At 39.3% G+C, this 14,426-nt stretch overlaps 1 pseudogene; it reads left to right on the forward strand.

Moving 5' to 3' along the window:
* The first annotated feature begins 7,939 nt into the window (after positions 1–7,939).
* The window catches only part of LOC135701887 (uncharacterized), a 28,079-nt pseudogene continuing 21,592 nt past the window's right edge, over positions 7,940–14,426 (forward strand).

Here is a 14,426-nt window from a genome sequence, read left to right on the forward strand (position 1 = left end):
GGTAGGGTTTGTTTTCTCCTTATGGTAATTGAGTTACATTTTTTTATATTTAATTGTTGCAGGATTTCTTGGCATCAAGTATGGAATATCTGTATTTCCTCTTTGAATGTGATGATGTCTTTGGCATCTTTTATTTAAAAAAAAAAGTTTAATGTCGTCAGCATAGATTAAAACTTTCAATTTCTTAATAATGAAAGATATGTCATTGACGAAGAGAATAAATAAAAGTGGTCCTAAATGGGAGCCTTGAGGAACTCCAGAAGTGACATCAACGGGATTCGATGTCTTTCCTTTGTATTTTACTATTTGATGGCGGTCAGTTAAATATGATTCAAGCCACTTGAGGAGTGCGTAATGAATTCCCATTTTTTGAAGTTTAAAAAGAAGCATGGGTATGTCAATTCGATCAAACGCTTTGCTGAAATCTGAATACAACACTTCTACATGGTTTCCGTTATCCATTGCATTCAAGGAATAATTAATTTATTCGAGAAAATTCGTAGTTGTTTAACGGCCTTTAAAGAAGCCATGTTGCATAGTAGTTATTCTGTTTTTAATTTGAAGAAAGAGTTTGTCATTTACAATTGCCTCGAAAAGTTTCGGAATGCAAGAGATAATAGCTATACCACGATAATTACGTATGTCGGATTTTTTACCCGATTTAAAGATAGGCACTAAAAACGAGTTTTTCCATATTTTAGGGAAGTTTCCGGATTCCAGTGACATATTGTAAATCCAAAATAATGGAGCAGTAAGTTCAATTGCTAAAGTTTTCATAAAAACTGGCAGAACACCGTCAGGGCCAGGACCTTTAGATGCATCTAAATTGTTTAAACCCTTTAAGATATCATGAACCTTGATTTGACTTACGCTGATGTCACTTGAAAATTCTGGATATGATTCAAAATATTCACGGTCACGGTCCTCTTCTGAAAACGTAGTATATATTTCTTGGAAGAAATTTGCAAACAAATTGCATATATCATCCGAGTTCTCACCTATCCTATCGTCCAAATGCATCTTTGAGGGAAAATTATCAGATTTTAATTTGGTTTTCACATAATTGAAGAAGTTTCTAGGACAAGATTTTATTTCAAGTTCAGTTTTTAAATTATACTCCTCAAATGCCATATTCACGGCCAAATTTAACTGATCGCAAATGTCTAAATAGTATGCCAAAGTTTCTTCACTATTATATTTTTTATAAAATTTGTGCGCTTTTTGCTTTCGATTTTTTAAATTTTTCAGTTTCCTGTTGTACCAAACTGGATGTTTTGCATGACTCTGACGTCTTCTTCTTTTAGTTCGCACTTCTTCAAGAATTATTTCAAGCAACACATTGTAGAATACGTCAACTGCACATTCAACATTTCCTGCAGTTCTTAATATTGCTTGCCAATCGACAATGTTCAATCTATTTCTAATGTTATCATAATTTGCTGAATTGTAATCAAAGCATACCGCATATTAGCTTATTGCGTTACCTCAGCTTAGTGTTCTAGATGCACTTCCACAGTTATTAATTGAGAGCTTTTGATGCCTGTACCATTCTTGAATTAGTAAGATCGTGTGACAAGTACAATCATACTCTATACCCAGGGAAGTCGATAAATTTTCCATCCAGAAAAATTCTTTGACCAGACCGGGAATCGACTTGTAGCATGCTTTAGAACCTCGATAAAACAAGCAATGTCTCTTGGGGAGGATAATCATATTTTTTTTAAATACTCTCACATTTCCTGATGTTAATATAACTTCTAGTCACTCTCTCCGAACTTTGCTGAACATTCCAGAATTACCCTGAATTTTTCGAAATTATGTGAACTGCCCTTTAAGTCTCAGATTGCTCCAGATCAATTCTACAATATTTTGATTCTGCTCTGAAACACTTTTGAACTTCCTTTTTTTTGTTTCCTGGACTTCTGTGAAAATTCCGAAGTATATCTAATTATGAAATCAATTTTTTTGATGCTTTTATAAGTTCTCAGAAAGTGTCTATACTTCCCTGACATTCTCGGCTCATCTTAAGGGAGTTCGTACTTTTTTGACGTAGAACTACGTCTTTGTCGACTATACTGGGGTACAAATAAAAAAAAAATGTGAGGTGAAATAGTGTTTGGTTTTTAACGCTTGTAACTTTGTCATTTATAGATGCAATTAAAATTCAAATACGCCAATCGATAGGATATTACTTAAAAATAAATAATTCTTCAAATTTTAATCAAAAAACTTTTGAAAAATGCGTAAATGATAATTTTATCACTGTTTTCATAAACTAAACGATTTCCCCAAGCCCAGTCATCATAAACGAATACCACTTGGTTGCACATCGTTCTGCTTGAACCTGAAAAGATATAAAAAAGGGTTGCATCCTAGACCTAGACCATCCTAGACGACCGCAGTATCGTAGAGCCACGCAAAATTGATCTTTGTCATGCATTTTTGACTATTATACTTATTATTATGAATAAGACGGGGCAGAACGTATCTTTTGTGCAGAATATGGAAAAAAGGATGGACTTTGGATGTCAACTGCGAACAGAACAGATCGGGATTATTTGTTTGAGCTGTTGGTTGCCTCCAGAATCCAGGGGGGATGGAGAGCTTTGTCCAGCAGAAGGTCCAGACGTTTCTTGAGGGAGGGGGGGGGGGGTTGAATCACACCCTTGGATTCGCTTGTCCATGAAGAGGTGGAAAGTCCTCTGCCGTGAAAGCCGGGGCCTTATCCTTCCTTCGTCCTAGTTGATTATTGGTGGACGTCTGTTTTCGGATGCGCTTGAAATCCTCGCGTTTTGATGATTGAATTGATGGAGCGGATGGCTTTCAGCGCGTTGAGCGTCACCGTTCCTTTCTGGAAGTGTACCAGGAAAAGGCAATCCGGGTACGTTTTCACGTTTTCGTCCTTCCTTGTCATCCAATAGACTGTACTTGGGGCTAGCTTGTACCGGTTGCCGGATTTCTTTCTCGGCAGCATCACCGAAATCTCCGTTCGTCGCAGAGGCATTGTCGCAACCAATCGTGCCATCGAACTGGCCCCGATTCTTCTTCCTCTTCTTGCTGACTGAATATTCCCATCCATGGGTAGAAAAGCAAACCTATCGGATGTAGGTACACCCAAGCTTCCTTCACCGGGCTTCGCGAGAGATGCTTCCCCATTTCGGGGTAGGCACACTCAAAAACCGGCGAAAGAGAGAGTGCGAACACTATCGCCACGAACTTTTCGACCAACACGACAGAGTGTGCTAACACCGAACTGAACTGCTTGACGATCAAGCAGAGAATGATGAGCAGAGGCACGACAGCAGCGCTTTTCTATATCTTTTCAGGTTTAAGCAGAACGATGTGCAACCAAGTGGTATTCGTTTATGATGACTGGGTTTGGGGAACGGATGGAGGAGCATGGTGGTTGACTGAAATAGATTCGATGAAGCACGGATAGTCCGGATTCTCCACGGTCGATGCGTGCACCTCCCACGCCTTGAAAGTGTCGTCATGTAGCCGAGTATAGAGCAGATGCTCAAGAATGTTGCTCCATTGACCGGTAGGTTCACCCATGGCAAACATACTTTTGAACATAAAAACCAATAAATGATCCATAAAATATTGGAAAACGTTCCATAAAAAACATCCAAATGTTCCATAAAACTTCGGAGAAAATCCTTAAAAAAGTGTGAATGATCCATAAAAAATATCAATATGATCCATATTTAATGTAAAATTTAGCAACACAATTGTAAAAATGTACCGCTAAATTTCTAAGAAATGAGCATTGAAATTGTACGAATTACCCATAAACATATTGTAATTGATCCATAATACATTCAGCAGTGAACCTTAAGCTAAAGAAAGTGATCCATAGAAAATCATGTTTGCGCACTTAAAAATATAGCCATGTTCGTATTAATAAAAGCAACTTCCTCAGAGCAGTCTCGTTTTGGACAGTTTGAAGCTGAAACAGGTTTTATTAAACTAATATAAAATCAAAACCAATCTTAATGCTTATAAGGTGGCAAAAGGAACCAAGAAGTCTGTCTCAAATAAATAAATCACCTAGCAGAAATAATAGAGTGAGGAGTGATGCCGTAACCGAATCTGGAAAAGGAAGTACCAATGTGGTCAGCCTGGAAGAATCCCTAGACCAGTTGCTGCAGGAGAAAAGCGCAAATAAGAAAGCGCTGGAGGAAGAGAAATTCCTCCATGAAAAGCGATAGGAGGGTGAGCGGGAGATTTTCAAACCGAGAGTTATCTTCCGTCACTCTTTAACAAAGATTTGGCTAGATTTAGCATTTAGGGATTCAATTATTATTTTAGTTAAGCACGCAAACGATGTAGAATGAGCTACTTACTAGTTACTTAGGGTAAATCATGTATATAGCGTTTAGGAACAAATTGTAGGTTACCAGATTTTAGGATCAAACTGTAGTATCTAGATTAAGCAAATATAGGGTTATTAAATTCAATATTTGCACGCATTTCACCTCCAACTAACCTACTTCAGTAGCTACATAGAGGCAACTTTAAGACCAGAAGGTCCCGAAGAAATGTGCTCAGCTTTTTGGCTAAGCTCTGGTACTATCTTCGGTCAGAAGCTTATTGATGCACCCCTATAAAACACGAGAAAATCCACGAACCCCTCATTTTACCTGTCAAACTTTCATAGCGAATCAAAACAAACATTGTGTAGTACTATAATTTTGACTAGAATGAGGTACGTTAATCGATTTGCTTGGGACCAATAGGCAAGTCAAGTAGTGAGCCAATTTAAAATCGTTAGTTTCGTATTGATTGTTGGTAGCTAGTTCACTACAAATAACTACAATTTAATTAAACGATAGGTATATTAACAAATTTAGGCAATTAAAATAATCTAGCTGTAAAACGTTTTTTAAATGGTTTGGAATTGTATCTTCTTTACCTCTTTTTTTCTCGTTCATGCTCCGACCTATCTAAGGTTTGGTTCAACGGAACTGTGAGTTCACAGTTCGAAGATCTTGTCTTGTATGCAGCTCCACTTAATAGCAAGATCAATTTGAGCTACCGATCTGAATTCACAATATCGCTGTATGAAGGGCCAAAAACGGTGGGGTGGACCCGTAAGCAGAGGCACTTACGCGAAATCCACGGGAATTTAAGAATCTCCTTCCAACGATACGATCCAACAAATCGAATAACGCAATTCGCAATACTTACTAAGCTTCCTACAGGATGGTTTGTTAAGAAGGGCGCGTCAATCTCCATGAAACTGTTGGAGTAGAATTCACACCATCACAATCGAATCGGTAGGATAAAGAAAATGATAGTGTTTATTCCCTCCTAGACTCCGGTTGTCATACCACTCCAATCGTCCAGTTCCAGGTCAAATGATACCCTGATGCTCCCTCCCAACCCAGTATTTATTTATATATATATATAGTAAACATATGTAATGGAGAAATGAAATATATCAGAACATTAAAATACGTAATAATGAAAATACATTTAAATGGATGAAAAAAAACTAGTATTCCGCAATGAAAATAATAATTATTTTACATACAATATGATGCAGCTCTAGGTCTCCTCAGCTCCCAATAAGGAAGATGTAACCCTGAAATTTCCAGGTTATATTATGCAAATAAATATTTTTAGCTAGAATGATACTTGATATGTTTGTGTTGTGTTATGTTGTGGGAGAGCTTGGGATTAAACCCATGATGTTCTGCTCATTAAGCAAAACCGATCCCTCTAAGGTTATCGAGCATCTCAAAACCAAAACACTAGATGGCAAAACATGATTAAGCCCTCACCTGGTATGTAATGAACAACAGAAATACGCGATAATTCATATATTTTCAGCATATGATGCAATATCACAACTGTTGATAAAAGGAACGGATCCCATCTTATTTAAGACCTGGATGACCTGAAATGTGTGTAACCGGGTTAATACTTATTTAAATGTAATGTAATATTGAAAATGCGTTATAATGCCATGTAACAAGATACAATAAACACAAGATTTTTACAAAACAGATAGTGAATGATTCAGATTTCTTTTCAAGCTGACACTATGCTTCCCTGGAGCCGCTCATAATAGCTAACATTAAGTATAATAAAATGTAATTTACAATAATATTAAATGATGTAAAGTCAATAATGAAAGATATGTAGTACTATAAACTCTATACAAATAGGATAACCAATAGCTAGCTTAGCTTAGATTGACTGCACTCCGTGATTGATCAGAATCAGTGAAATTGTACAATGAATCAACTGAATGGGGCTGGGAGTGACCGTCCATTCTCATTGTATGGAAGAAAACTGCTTTTTATTACCCTTAAATTAAAGCAGGTTTAGTCCGGGAGTTAGAAGGTGTTAGCTCTATTGCAGCTCCAGTGACCCATTTCAGAATGCCTGGTAATTCACGACCACTCCGAGGTCACCCATCGCTTCGCACATCTACCTTAAATACACGGGCAGGACAGTAAATCTAAGTAGATAAGCAGTGGAGCAATTTTTCAAGGTTTATGGATCAAAATTTAAAAAAAATAGTGTCCTAAACATGAATAATATACGTCTAATTTATGGATCATGCCTATATTTTTAAGTGTGCAAACTTGATTTTTTATGGATCACTTTCTTTAGTTTAAGGTTCATTGCTGAATGTTTTATGGATCAATTGCAATATGTTTATGGGTAATTCGTACAATTCCAATGCTCATTATTTAGAAATTTAGTGGTACATTTTTACAATTGTGTTGCTAAATTTCACATAAAATATTGATAATATTGATATTTTTTATGGATCATCCACACTTTTTTAGGGATTTTCTCCGATGTTTTATGGACCATTTGGATGTTTTTAATGGAACGTTTTTCAATATTTTATGGATCGTTTTATCAATTCTAAAGGTGCAAACTTAGGGCTGCCTTCACCCATCTGCCTCAAGGTCTTCGTGTGGCGTTCAAACTCGTCCACCAAGGCGTGCAGTATCGATGCTGTCTCCTTCTTCATGCGCTGAATGTCGAAGAGTGCCTGCAAATGTCGCTTCTTCAAAAGATAATCGTTCGCATAGCGCTTTACCAAAGTAGCCAAAGCCAAGTTGTAGTTCGCTGCATTGCGATCGTTCCAATTAGCTGTGCAGCTTCCCCTTTCACTACGGCTTTCAAGTAATGAAAGTTCTGAATTTCTGGCACGTCGGGATTTGCGTGAATTAAAGCCAAGAACGTGTCATGGAAACCCAACCACTGCATAGGGGACTCGAGGAGTGAAATTGTGGGCAGCTTTAACCCAGAGAGAGTGGAATTATGGCCAATAGCTTGAGGGATTCGAGCGTCATTAGAAAGAACAGGAAGTTTAGATGTTAGATTGGCTTTTATTGCGAACAGCCTCTCTTCAAAGGTAGTACGTACCTCCTTATGCATTCGCTTACCTTGTTCATCCTGCTCGATGGACTCCAGCTCCGTCTGCACGTCCTCCAACCAGGCCCAAACGTTTTTTTATGTGGTCCAGCCTAAGCTGAACCTGCCTTGCGTCCCTCGCAGCATCGTAGACCTCAATAAATGCCTCAACCCGACCCAGAGCAGCGGGAAGACTCTCCCTCCGTGAAAGCAGCGCTTGGTTGTTGCTCTTGGATTCTTCCATAGTGCAGTGTCGAATCCAACTCCAACGGGATGTAGCCAAGCATGACGAGCACTAGTCCAAGGCTTAGCGTGCCTTGATTTAATCAAAATCTTCAGGTATTCGGCGAAACAGCCGCCGAGATGAAAATCGATGCGATGAATACGCAACTGTATGCTTGATGCACGTACGTAGCGATACAAAAAATGCGTGGCTTTGCTGAGGAATGCTCCAGAAGAAAGCCTCAATTGTCCGCCGAAGAACAGCAGCGGACCTGTCCACACAATGAACAGCTCGAAGATGGCGCCGGATGGCCAACGTGGTGTGCCCCAATCAAGGATGGCGACAATCGCGCTCTCTAACCTTCGAGACAGGTGCTTGAACGGAAAGAAACGAAGATCTAAAGCGCACCTGAGAGATACGTGGGAAGAATCGGACAGGTAATTACCTGGAATCCGATTGAGCGAGCCTTGTATCAAATACAAATCAGAAATACTCGAACAATCGACCGCTAGCAGGTGCTTCACCTTCGACCAGCAATGGCGCGTCTTCTATTGTTCCGGACTGGAATAATGGCGGTCCCGTAGTGCCCACCGGCCGTTTATCCTAGTCATGGCACCAAAAAATGTTCAAACTTACTCCTACGTTGTGTCTCAACTTTGCGAATTGAGGCCACAGCACGGCCCCAGTGTGCGCACAGGGAAGAAAGTGCATACGATGCACTTTAGAAGATCAGAGATGCCAGTACTCCGAATTTCACTGATACACACACTTGCAATTTTCGGTTGCACGAAATTAAGAAAAAGAGTTCTTCCCCACCTTCTATTTAATCACAGAAATATTAAGTTTCAATTTTAGGTTTATTCACTTCAAGCTACTGATAATGACTGACTGATCTAAACAAATGATGATGGGAGGAAATGATGATGATGACGAAAAAAACCCGAACACAAGCAACCGAAGATTGAAGGTTGCCAGTTTACCTGTATAATTTCGCTTGAACGGGCGTAAATGCGGTGCTGTTTGGACCCACTACCAAAAACTTCACATTATGTTTCATCAGTGAGCATTTTATTAAATGTTTCTCAAATGTATATTTTGAACAAATGACTGCTTTTGAAATCAATAACAAATCAAAAATGGACCTTAGTTCGTCATATTTATGCACATTTGATCTTAACTGTTTTCTTTGTTTAACTGTTGAAGATTTGTGATTTTAGTGGTTAAAATCAACATAAAATCATACAAACTGATGTTATTCATATATTCGGTAATATTATTGCACTTAATCTTAATAATTAAAAATCAGGTTCTATCATCATTTTCAGAATCAAAACGATATGTCCACCACTCTAAGCCATTCGTACTCTTGTCCCACTCAAAGTCAATAATGAAAAAGGTCTTCCATAAACTACGTCTTTCCTATATCGTCTGCTGATACATACCATTAAATACCTATCACATAGATCAATCATAATACTGGAATACTAAGGTTACAATCTTCATCAAATATATCAATTCCAGAAAATTGTAATCAATATTTGTATCGTTAACCACATTTCAAACCTCCCTCTCCCTTTTCCCATCCAAAAAAAATTGTAAATCTCCACTAACCTCGAGACAACCGCGAGTATCCGGTCCAGTTCCTTTAACTTTAAATATAAGACATCAATAATGTATTACGAAAATGATAACTCGGCTCTGTAAAGTTTATTCGATTGAGCCTGTACAAATAAAGTAATAAATAAAAAAAAAAGAAAATTGTAATTTTATATCAAAATTCAAAAATCGAAGAAATACATGCTCCTGGCGCCTTTAGGCGGATTATTCCAAATACGCAATATTTTTCAAGTAAGATTGTATTCAGTAGAGGCTTCAATTCCACTTATTATCATTGTTCCATCATTTCGTTTATCTGTCTTTCGAACCAGTATGTACTTTTACCGCCTGCGTACTCTTGCCTCACTTTACTCTACGGGTTTAAAAAAAATCCCATTTCGGGATCGGGTCGGGTACGGGTTCTTGAAAAATTTAAGCCCCGAGTACGGGTCGGGTTTGAGTATTTAAAATAACATACCCGGCCATCATCATTTCAAATCTAAACACGCATTGCGGCATGTGTGAACGTTGATATTATGGAAAAACAATTTCCCGTCGATTAGAACGTGATCGATTTGGTTTTGTTTGTTGGATTTTTATTAATATTATCCTGTATTCACAATCCCCATGCTTATATCTACCATGGAATCATAGATTTCACAAAAATTTCTTCTCGCGAACTTCATGGAATTCTTTTCAAAAATATGTTGGATTTCTCCAAGGAATTCATTGAAAATATCTGCCAAAATTTCTACACTAAGGTTGAGTTTATTACATCCTCTGCATATGTTTCATAGAACAAATGTAATGGCTGTTCTTGTAATGAACTGCAGCGGGCGTGTTTTTGTATAAACCCTTTACAAAATTATTTTCTAGGCGTAATGCCATTGGGGAAGCAAACTTTGTTCAAACAATAAGCTTACATAAAAACTAAAAACCTTCCGGCGACCATATTACATAAACTGCTCATGTCACGAAACATTTCAAATTCTGCATACTTTTCATGCAAATCTATAATAAAATTATACATTTTCTGATTTGGTTTAGATGTAATCTTCAGAATATCGTTGGAAAAGTTCCAATCATCATCTAAATTGTCTAAAAAATTCGTTTTTTAAATGTAATTTAAGAATCTTGACGGTTAAGACATTCCAGTTAATGGTTTTTCACTTTGTGAACAACTGTACATGTAGTGTTAATTCCAAGGAAATGTTCAGCATTGAAAATGGAATCTTGAGATCCGTTTTTTTTTAGTTTTGTTTTGGCCACCAGCGTTTTATTAATACCAATGCCCGATTCCGACCACTCGATAGCATTACGTCCTCTTCCGAACTGGTACGTTTACTTATTCAACCGAAAAGTAAATCACCGCAACATATGAAATAACATTACACAAGAATCCGTTCCTCTCTCGTCGACAAAATGGGATATTTCCATCAAAATCTGTTTGATCTCCAACGTTGGAAAACAATGTTCCCACTCAAATCATATTTCGACAAAACTCCCAAAAGAACTCAATCGTTTCGAAGCTCAAGAACAAAAGAAAATATTTTCCTTTCCAATAACAGCGTAACACACACGCAATCGAGAAAAGAAGAAAGAAGCTTTGATTGATGTCAAGTGGCTGGCGTGCGACAAAACAGGACAAAAGCGAACAACTTCCAACCAGCAACACCCAACAGTTGCGCATTTATGCCTCCTGCCTTCCCCCAGTCGCCTGCAGGATCGCCCATAAACGGATGGAGAGACCTCCACTACAAAAGATTCGCAAAATTTCTTTTATATGGAGTCAAGTTGCCTGTCAGTTAGCAGTCAGCCAAAGTCGTTTACGTTTGCGACGACTTTCTGCCTTGTTTCCTCTTTCCGGTTCTTTGGCTCCGCACTTGGGGCAAAAGCAACATATGAGCCCCAAAAGCTTTCGGTGCCTACATCTCGATATGGTGGAAATCTCGAATGAGCTTGTTTTATTCGATACAGATCCCACCCGGCCCGTTTCCGACTTGTCATATTGCGTTTGGGTTGCCGCCTCGTTTGCCTTGTCCCTTTTCCCCTCAACTAACAGGCAGGGTGTTCCATACCAATTTGGATGAAATTGACACCCCGGGACATAAAAGCGAATATGATGCTGCTGGGCGAAAATTGGGATGTCATCTTCGATGGGCGATCAATTTACTTGAAGGTCAGTCAATGATGCAATCCAATCTCCAAATTATCCAAACAAAACTTTAATTACGAATCGTGCGATGATCCGGCGAGACCATGACCACCCCTAATGGCAAAGGAGCGCAACAGACCTCTTGTACTGAACTTCCACTTTGCTGATCCCCAGAGAAGTCCACGAAAGAAGAAAAAAGTGAAAGTTGTTGAAGAGGCGCGGCAAAGAGACACAACCTAACACCAAATAAAGTAAATTGCTCGAAATGAACAAAAGCTAGGCGGAAATGTGAGGATGTAAAAAAAAAGAAAAACTTTCTTCCCTGACTAAAGTTGGTGGTATTCGTTTCGGTTGCTTCTGACATGTGGATGAGGCTTTCGTTGTTTTTACATTGGACAGTAGCATTTGTGAGCAAATGTTGCGAAGCTATTCAGCTCCTAAATGTTCATCATTGATTGGTTAACTACATGATCGATAATTTAAAGTTTAAGTTAGGCACATTCTTTAAAACGATACTAAAAAAAGTAGAAGGGTCTGTGCCTAGGAGCACGAACGGAAGCTTGACGTAGGACCGCTAGTGGACGGAATAAATGTGAAGAGCATTTAGTTCTTGTAATTGATTAATTATCTATTATCTCAACTCTTTCCGTTTTGAATTGTAGGCGTACCAAATTTGTAGTAATCTTTTTCAAAGAGAAAGTTGATTAAGAGAATGAATCAAAATCACTTGCACCCCTGCTTCCAAGTTTGGTTACAAGACTACAACTCTGGAGAGCATTTTGTGTGGTCGTTGGGGGCTTGTGGTTCTGAATATGGGCAAACAAGCACAGATAAATTCTATTCCAACTCTTTACTGATGTAAGCCTGATGGCCCTGAAAAGGGCCGTTTTATTGAAGAGGACATCCATGGCCACTTACGCTTGGCGTGTTTAGTGTAGGTGACACCATCACGGACCTCATTTTCCAGGAACACCTTCAGCACACCTCGTAGATCAGACCGGAGATACGTTTTACACCACCACGGCGAGCATGACGACCGATGGCGGTTATCTCGAAGAACTTTGCGATGACGTTTGGCGCCTCCTTTACTAGACATTTTCCTCCTTTGCCACTACCAGTCAATTGTTGCTTGTTAGTTGTGAAGGAGTGGACTAGCCACCACCTTCCTACTGCTGCTATTGCTGTTCACCACGCCGTCCGAAGCCAAAATGAGCTAATGAAATTTTTTTTTTTTTTTTTACTTTGAATGATCTATATTTCTTGAATTTGTGTGGTTTACATGTATAACTTATCAAGTGACACAGATGCGTCTTTTCAACTTTAGTTCCTGTGAAATTTCAATTATTATTAATTACAGTTCCTAGTCCTATCAGGCCTGTTTTAGAGAATGACCACCTTGGTGGGATTGGTTTGCTTGAAAATTTGAAAAAGAAGACTACTTATAACTACTATTTACAACTACAACTAACCTACAACTACTATATACACCTAATCTACTATATACAAATTGCTTATCAAAGCATGTTCTGATAAATTACATTTTTGTGCAAATTTAGTCTTAATTTCGTTAATTTTGGAATCTATTTCGGCAATGCCTGCCTCTTCATGTAAATTTGTTATTCTAGTGTCGAAAGGACGATCAAGAACCATCCTCAGCACTCTATTCTGAGCGACCTGGATTTTGTTCCTGTGAGTCTGTGCACATGATTCCCACACCGGAGCTGCGTAGAGGATCGCAGGTGCTATGATTTGTTTGTAGACGGCCAGTTTGTTCACCCTTGAGAGGCGGGATCTGCGGCAAATCAGCGGATACAGACACCTAACCAAGGCGGAACACTTGATTACGGTTTTCTCTACATGCGAGTGGAATAAGAGCTTTTCGTCAAACAACATCCCGAGATAGGTTACTTCGGCGGACCACTCAACCCTTGTGCCATCCATGATTACAGTACAAGATGGAGCCGGTTTCAGTTTGGGCGATTGCCGATGGAGGAACATGATCGCTTGTGTTTTGGTGGCATTGATTTTGATTTTCCACGTGGTGGCATAATCAGCAAAGGCATTAAGGCATCGTTGAAGTTTGTTCGTTATTTCGCGAGGCATCCTTCCTTTGACGGCTATTGCGGTATCATCTGCGAACAGGAAAAACACGCAACCGTCACCGAGGGGAGGAATGTCGGAAGTGTAAATGCTGTAAAGCAAGGGGTCCAGCAGACTACCTTGCGGGACTCCTGCTGGGATCGAAAACGTGTCTGAGAGACAACCATTCAACGATACCTTAGACGACCTTTGCTGGAGGTAGTTACGGGTGATTTTAATAAGATGTAAAGGAAAGTTGAAGTTACAAAGCTTGTACACAAGTCCATCATGCCAAACATTGTCAAACGCCTTTTCAACGTCTAACAAGGCCATGGCTGTGGACTTGGATACAGCTTTGTTACTTCGGATGTTATTCATCACCCGTACTAGCTGATGATTGGTGGAGTGCCCCTTTCTGAATCCAAACTGTTCCGGAAGGAGAATGTTATTTTCCTCGACAAACTTGAGCAAACGATTGAGAATGAGTTTCTCGAACAATTTGCTCAGCGCTGAAAGGAGGCTGATTGGTCTGTAGCTTGAAGGCAATGTTGGATCCTTACCGGGCTTGCGGATTGGTATGATTTTTGCTACTTTCCAGATGCTTGGAAAGTAGTGCAGTTCCAAGCATCTGTTGAAGATAGCGGTTAGAAGAGACTGCACTTTCATGCTGAGTCTCTTCAAGATCAAGTTGAATATACCGTCAAACCCGGGAGCCTTCATGTTCTTGGTGCATTTCAGCGCTGAGCAAATGTGTTGTACTGTAATCATATCCGCCGGAGGCACGACACAAGGGGAGGCATCTAGGTTTTGAACGCATTGCGCAACCTGATCATCGAGCGGACTTTGGATAGTCGAGCCAAGCAAATGCGATGAAGCGACATGTTTGCCGATCGCATTTGCTTTCTCCTGTGGGGTAATTTTTTAATTACCCCACAGGAGAAAGCAAATGCGATCGGCAAACATGTCGCTGATCGTCATCATTTTCGACTTTGA

This window comes from Ochlerotatus camptorhynchus, unplaced genomic scaffold (assembly GCF_037179485.1).
Source record: "Ochlerotatus camptorhynchus isolate MF236.1 unplaced genomic scaffold, CSIRO-AGI_Acam_v1.1 ptg000178l, whole genome shotgun sequence".
Classification (NCBI taxonomy): domain Eukaryota; kingdom Metazoa; phylum Arthropoda; class Insecta; order Diptera; family Culicidae; genus Ochlerotatus; species Ochlerotatus camptorhynchus.